A 7,500-nucleotide genomic window follows, 5' to 3' on the forward strand; every position below is an offset into this window, starting at 1 on the left:
AACACGCACACCCGACACACACACGCGCACACGCGCGCACACACACACCCCCCCCCCCCACACACACACCCAGCCCACCTCTGCGTGCGCTAGGCTCCCCGCCTGCTCACCGACCACTGTCTCCTGCTTGCTTGCTTGCTTGTTTGCTTTCTTGCTCGCTCCCTCGCCTGCCTGCCTGCCTGCCTGCCTGCCTGCCTGCCTGCCTGCCTGCCTCCTTACCGGCCCCCGGCGAACTGAGCGCGAGACTGCCCGCCCGGCGGGAGCAGCCCGTGTTTTCTTCGCTGACGGGGACCCGCTTGGCGAGCCGGAGGGGGGTCGGGGGGGGGCGAAGGGGGGGGCGAGGGCGCAGTCGCAGGGCGTCAGGCTGCCGAACGCTGCCCCTCCCTCCGCCCACCTGCTCCTGGGCGGTGCCGCTGTCTGGGGACCGGGGCCGCACCCAAGGCGCGGCGGGTCCGGAACGGCAGCGCGAAGGGAGGGGGAGGGGGAGGGGCAGCGGGAGGGGAGGAGGGGAGGGGCGTGCACTGGGCTCGCGCTCTCTCTCTCTCTGCGTCTGTTATGTATGCGCCGCTGGGGGGGGGGGGTGGTGTTATAAAAATTTCGCCTTGACCATGATCTGATTTAATTAATTTTTAATTACAATTGATTAATACCGAGAGGCAATAAGCAAGCAGCGCTGGGTACGCCGGGGGGTCTCCGCTCCTCCCAAGACGCACACCGACATTTCTGGGGTACAGTCTCTTATACTCCTCGGTCTTGGGTTTCAGCCAATCCTGTCGTCTCCTTCACCCGAATATCGACGTGGGTCCTTTTCATTGTTCTCCTCCTGTTGCTGGGGTCTTGTCTTCGGGTGAAGAAACTTCTTAAAAGAGTTATTGAATTCCTTGGTAATGCAGTAACGGGGGATGTCTATCACAAGCTTAACCACCATCTTAGTCCCCCTAAATTCCATTTCTTATAACAGTTAATACACAAGTTTCACCTCATCCTGTGACAGGATGGATCTCTCGATTACCTAACCCCCTTAAGGCATTCAAGCGCTTAAACAAAGTACCCCTTTAATTAGCAAAACGTTTTAGACATTCAAGTAGTTAAACGAAGTACCCCTTAAAGTAACAAAGCGTTTTGATTAAGAAGGATTATTCCTTTGTTTCTTCTTTTTCATCGTTGTACTGACAGGAAAATCTAATCCTTCTTCTACGTTCTACACACGAGGCGACGATTTCAAGGATTTCGGATTCCACCCAAAGCGCAACGATGACGAGGACTCCTAAGTCGCTGACACGATCCGTTCCTATAGATCTCACGGGGGGGGGGGGAGGAGGCGGGGGGGCGGGGGCGGGGGGCGGGGGGGGGTTGCTCCGCGAAGAGCGGGCGGGGCGGGGCGGCGCGGCGCGGCGCGGTGCAGCGCGGCATCGGCAGACCCGCAGGTGCGTCGGCTAGTGTGTTACAGTGTATCCCACGCTCGAGCGCGGGAGCTTGTAAGGGGAACGCGATGTTCGGTCCTCCCGGCCACCGCCCCTGCGGTAATCTGAGCATTTACTTGAGCGCGGACAGTTTCTGTTACCGACTGCGTTTCTGTCTCGGTACGTCCCGGCGCAGAGATGCCTTAGCGGCCGGCGTCTGTCTCTCGCTTGGGCTTGCCTAGGGCCCGGTAGTGGGGACGGGGTGGCCCGTGTCTCTGTTTCTTGGAGCTGTCCCTGCCGGGAGCTCCTGCTCTCTGCCCGACTCTGCTCCCTCTCGGTAGTCCTAGAGGCAAGGCGGCTTTTCCTTGCCGGCCAGGGGTTCTTGCTTCCCCCTCAGCTTCCTCGAGCACCTTGGGGAGCTCCCAGGCAGGCTGAGCGCTGACCGACCCTGGCAGGTGGAGGAGTCCCTGCCCCGGCACACGGCCCCTGGACTGCAGGGACCCTGCTCGCCAGGACACCGCTGGGCACCCCTGGCTGCACACCCACGATCACACCCTGCAGCCAGCCCCGGAACGAGGGACCTGCCTTGTCCTCTCACTCCCGTGCTGCAGAGGCAAGCCCTGCTCTGCAGCACATCCTCCTCCTTACCTAAACAAGAGAAACTGGGGGTGTGTGTGGGGGGGGTGTGGGGGGGGGGGGTGGTGGTGTTGGAATGTATCAAAGACTGGCAATTAGAGTGACCACGGGAACTAGAGTAGGTAATTAAGAGTGACCTGTCCCTGACTGGTATTTGGAAGATGTTGGAACTGGCAAGGAACAAGGACGGCGGAACCGGAAAGGATGTCGATAGGAAAATCTGGTAGACCTTTCACCTGATGTAATCGCAAGGCAAACACAGAAGTGCTTGGCTAATTGCTTGGAAGCATATAAATATCGTGTCATCTGTTCAATAAACGATGATCCAGCTTGCACTCTAAGTCTGGGTCCGTGCCTCCGTCCTCACACACGAGAACATCACTAGTGGGGTACCCTGTTTGGATGGTCACCAAGAGCAACATAATCCTCCCTTCTACCCTCAACCACGCTATCTTCATCTCTTCTCCGAAGTTTCAGACACATTTCCCCAAAACCACAACCAGAAGAACGTCTTTGCAATCTCTTCCCAGCCCGTTGCGGAGGGAGGAGGCTGGGGGAGGCGCCTCGGAGCGGGGTGGGGGGAGGAGGTGGTGGGCGCCCCGGCATCTGCAGAACCCCCGGGTGCCTCGGCTGCTGTATTTCAGCGCGTCCTGGGTTCAGCAGTCGCAGCCTATTTTCTCAGTAGCTGGTGCAGTGCCAGTGTCCGTCCGTCCCGTCCCGTCCCGTCCCGTCCCGTCCCGTCCCCCGCCAGCCAGAGACGTGTTTTTCGCGGCGGGAGGGGGTGGTGGGCTGTGTGTCGGCAGACGGACACGCGAAACCAAAGAAACAACGAAATCCCCAAGCCCCCACGGAACAAAAAAGTCTGGCGAGCGCCGGGACCTGGGCCGCCGCCTCTGCCCGCCCGGTCCTGAGACAAGGGGGCGCAAAATCCCACGATGGAATACAGAAACCTTTAGAATCAGTTTCGGGTCATGTTAAGTTTGATGGCTTTGTAACAGCAGCAACGGAAAATCACTGAGGTGCATGACGCAGAGAGAAAAAAAATAGACTACAGCTTAGAGAACAGAATTCTCACAAGAGAAATCGTTGCAGTTGACATAGTTGTAAGTAAAAGTTTAGAAGAACAGGACACGGGGATAAGGAGTATCTGGGAACCGCAGGTGTCCAGGGTGGGCTACAGTTCAACTACCTGATAAGTAGGAGGATAGGAGGATTATTATGTCTCTCTCTGGTGCTAACGAGCCAATTAAACTGATGTGAGCATCTACTGCGCGTGCTTCAAAGGCTGAAAGAAGTGATGAAGATCGTTGGAAGAAGTAAACGATCCTCAGAGACCACCACCACCACCACAATTCTGCACGCAGGCGGGGAACCTCCTGGAAAATTATGTCACCCATACGTAGCCTCGTGAATAGGTATGTATGCCCAGTGGCTAGAAAAGGACGGCTTGTGTGGCAATTGAGAGACACACGTTACGAGGAGCCCGTATCTCCCGGCGCCGCAATCAAGAATACCTGCTTGTCAGCTTGAAAACTTTGTTGGCAAGTGTGTCCCCGGAGTGGTTTGCGTCCTGGGAGACGCAGTGGGCGTCTTGTAGGAAAGGTTTTGGATTTTAATGTGGGATCCCGTTCGTGTGTCTCTGTGTGTGAGACCGAGGATGGAAAATCAGCAGAGTGAAGAGATCTTGAGAAAGAGTCCTTCGGGTGCATTTTGGCACACTGGAAAGAAGGACCGGACTGGAATACCTTGTTGCAATTAATGTAACAGTTTGTCTGCGGGATCCCGTTCCTGCGTCTGTCTGTGTCTGTGTGCCTGAGACCGAGGATGGAAAATCAGCAGAGTGAAGAAACATTGTATACTTTGGAAGATCAGGGAAAATGGCCTAAAAATGGAGCTCTGAATTAGAATACATTGTTGCAATTAATGTAACCGTTTGTCTCTGGGATCCCGTTCCTGCGTCTGTCTGCGTCTGCGTGTGTGAGACCGAGGATGGAAAATCAGCAGAGTGAAGAGATCTTGACAAAGAGTCCTTCGGGTGCATTTTGGCACACTGGAAAGAAGGACCGGACTAGAATACCTTGTTGCAATTAATGTAACAGTTTGTCTGCGGGATCCCGTTCCTGTGTCTGTCTGTGTCTGTGTGCCTGAGACAGATGATGGAAAATCAGCAGAGTGAAGAAACATTGTATACTTTGGAAGATCAGGGAAAATGGCCTAAAAATGGAGCTCTGAACTAGAATAAATTGTTGCAATTAATGTAACAGTTTGTCTGTGGGATCCCGTTCCTGCGTCTGTCTGCGTCTGCGTGTGTGAGACCGAGGATGGAAAATCAGCAGAGTGAAGAGATCTTGACAAAGAGTCCTTCGGGTGCATTTTGGCACACTGGAAAGAAGGACCGGACTAGAATACCTTGTTGCAATTAATGTAACAGTTTGTCTGCGGGATCCCGTTCCTGTGCCTGTCTGTGTCTGTGTGCCTGAGACCGAGGATGGAAAATCAGCAGAATGAAGAAACATTGTACACTTTGGAAGATCAGGGAAAATGGCCTAAAAATGGAGCTCTGAACTAGAATACCTTGTTGCAATTAATGTAACAGTTTGTCTGTGGGATCCCGTTCCTGCGTCTGTCTGCGTCTGTGTGCCTGAGACCGATGATGGAAAATCAGCAGAGTGGAGAAACATTGTATACTTTGGAAGATCAGGGAAAATGGCCTAAAAATGGAGCTCTGAACTAGAATAAATTGTTGCAATTAATGTAACAGTTTGTCTGTGGGATCCCGTTCCTGCGTCTGTCTGCGTCTGCGTGTGTGAGACCGAGGATGGAAAATCAGCAGAGTGGAGAAATATTGTATACTTTGGAAGATCAGGGAAAATGGAACTCTGAACTAGAATACATTGTTGCAATTAATGTAGCAGTTTGTCTGCGGGATCCCGTTGCTGTGTCTGTCTGTGTCTGTGTGCCTGAGACAGATGATGGAAAATCAGCAGAGTGAAGAAACATTGTATACTTTGGAAGATCAGGGAAAATGGCCTAAAAATGGAGCTCTGAACTAGAATAAATTGTTGCAATTAATGTAACAGTTTGTCTGTAGGATCCCGTTCCTGCGTCTGTCTGCGTCTGCGTGTGTGAGACCGAGGATGGAAAATCAGCAGAGTGAAAAGATCTTGACAAAGAGTCCTTCGGGTGCATTTTGGCGCACTGGAAAGAAGGACCGGACTAGAATACCTTGTTGCAATTAATGTAACAGTTTGTCTGCGGGATCCCGTTCCTGTGTCTGTCTGTGTCTGTGTGCCTGAGACCGAGGATGGAAAATCAGCAGAGTGAAGAAACATTGTATACTTTGGAAGATCAGGGAAAATGGCCTACAAATGGAGCTCTGAACTAGAATAAATTGTTGCAATTAATGTAACAGTTTGTCTGTAGGATCCCGTTCCTGCGTCTGTCTGCGTCTGCGTGTGTGAGACCGAGGATGGAAAATCAGCAGAGTGAAAAGATCTTGACAAAGAGTCCTTCGGGTGCATTTTGGCGCACTGGAAAGAAGGACCGGACTAGAATACCTTGTTGCAATTAATGTAACAGTTTGTCTGCGGGATCCCGTTCCTGTGTCTGTCTGTGTCTGTGTGCCTGAGACCGAGGATGGAAAATCAGCAGAATGTAGAAACATTGTATACTTTGGAAGATCAGGGAAAATGGCCTAAAAATGGAACTCTGAACTAGAATACATTGTTGCAATTAATGTAACAATGTGTCTGTGGGATCCCGTTCGTGTGTCTGTCTGCGTCTGCGTGTGTGAGACCGAGGATGGAAAATCAGCAGAGTGAAGAGATCTTGAGAAAGAGTCCTTTGGGTGCATTTTGGCACACTGGAAAGAACCTGACTTAAAAGAAAAACTTCTGGAAGATGCTGATTCTCGGTTTACTGATGGTAGTAGCTTCATGAGAAATGGTAAAGGAAAGGCAGGATATGCCATTACCACCACTTCACAGGTAATAGAAGCTAAACCTTTACCTGCGAATATCTCTGCCCAGAAGGCAGAAATAATAGCGTTAACGAGAGCCCTGGAACTGGCTAAAGAGAAAAGGAAGAATATTTGGACTGATCCTAAATACGCATTTGGTGTGGTACATGCACATGCTGATCCCTGGAAGAAAGGAGGACTTTTGAACACGCAAAGGAAACAGATTAAACATGCTACAGAAATTCTACAATTACTGGAAGCTGTTCAGCTACCTGAAGAAGTAGCTATTACGTCCTGTAAAGGACATCAACGAGGTGACTCAGATCAGGAGCTCGGGGGTGGCGGCTGCCGGGCGGCTGCGGAGTGGGGGGAGAGCGGCCGCGGCCCCGCTGCTCCGCTCTGCACGGGGCACCCGCGTGTGGCGGCGGCGGCGTCCGCCGGCCGGCCCCGAGCGGAGCGGGGCCCGGGGACGGGACGGGGCGCGACAGGGGGCGGCGGTACCTCGACAGACCCAGCGGCTGCGGCTCGCCCAGTGCTGCCACCGCCGGTAACGGGAGAGCCGAGTACCTCACGCGCACCTCGGGAGTACATCGGGAGCACCTCGCGAGCACCTCGCGAGTACCTCTCGCCTACTTCGCGCGTACCTCGGGCGTACCTCGGGAATACCTCGCGCGTACCTTGGGCGCACCTCGGGAGTACCTCGCGCGTACCTCTCGCCTACTTCGCGCGTACGTCGCGGGTACCTCGGGAGTACCTCGGGCGTACCTCGGGAGTACCCCGCGCCTACTTCGCGTGTACCTGGGGCGTACCTCGGGCGTACCTCGCGCATACCTCGGGAGTACCTCGGGCGTACCTCGGGCGTACCTCGGGCGTACCTCTCGCCTACTTACTTCGCGCGTACCTCGGGCGTACCTCGGGAGTACCTCGCCCGTACCTCTCGCGTACCTGGCGAGTACCTCGGGCGTACCTCGCGCGTACCTCTCGCGTACTCGCGTACCTCTCGCGTACTTCTCGCGTACCTCTCACGTACCTCGAGAGTACCTCGGGCGTACCTCGAGAGTACCTCGCGAGTATCTGGCGAGTAACTCGCGCCGCCGCTGGGGTGATTTTCGCCTCTTTTCAGACACTGTGGCGTTTCCGAGGTGCTGCAACGGACTTGTCAGGCGCGCCGCTTCCGGAGCCGGCGGAGTGGGTGGCCCTCTCTTTATGCCTTCATTTGCATCCTCGTAATATTACTCGTCGGTTGCTCGCCACTTGGGTGAGCCTAGATTCTGGTGTTGCGTGGCGGCGCGGGAGGAGTCGTTTCTATCCGTTTTATGGGAGCGAGTAGTGGCTCGTCTCCGCAGCAGCGCTAGCGAGCGGCGCTTCCCGAGGTGGCTCGTTCGTCCCTCCCGCGGGGTGAGGGCAAAAAAAACCGGCGGCGGAGGCCGGCACTCGAACGCTGGAAGAAGACCGTGGCGGGACTCGATCCCCAGGTCGATTTTTCTCCCCGCCCGGTCGGTG

This window comes from Pezoporus flaviventris, unplaced genomic scaffold (genome assembly GCF_033815535.1).
Source record: "Pezoporus flaviventris isolate CSIRO_AGI_PZ_B2104156 unplaced genomic scaffold, CSIRO_AGI_Pfla_v1 ptg000547l, whole genome shotgun sequence".
NCBI lineage: Eukaryota > Metazoa > Chordata > Aves > Psittaciformes > Psittacidae > Pezoporus > Pezoporus flaviventris.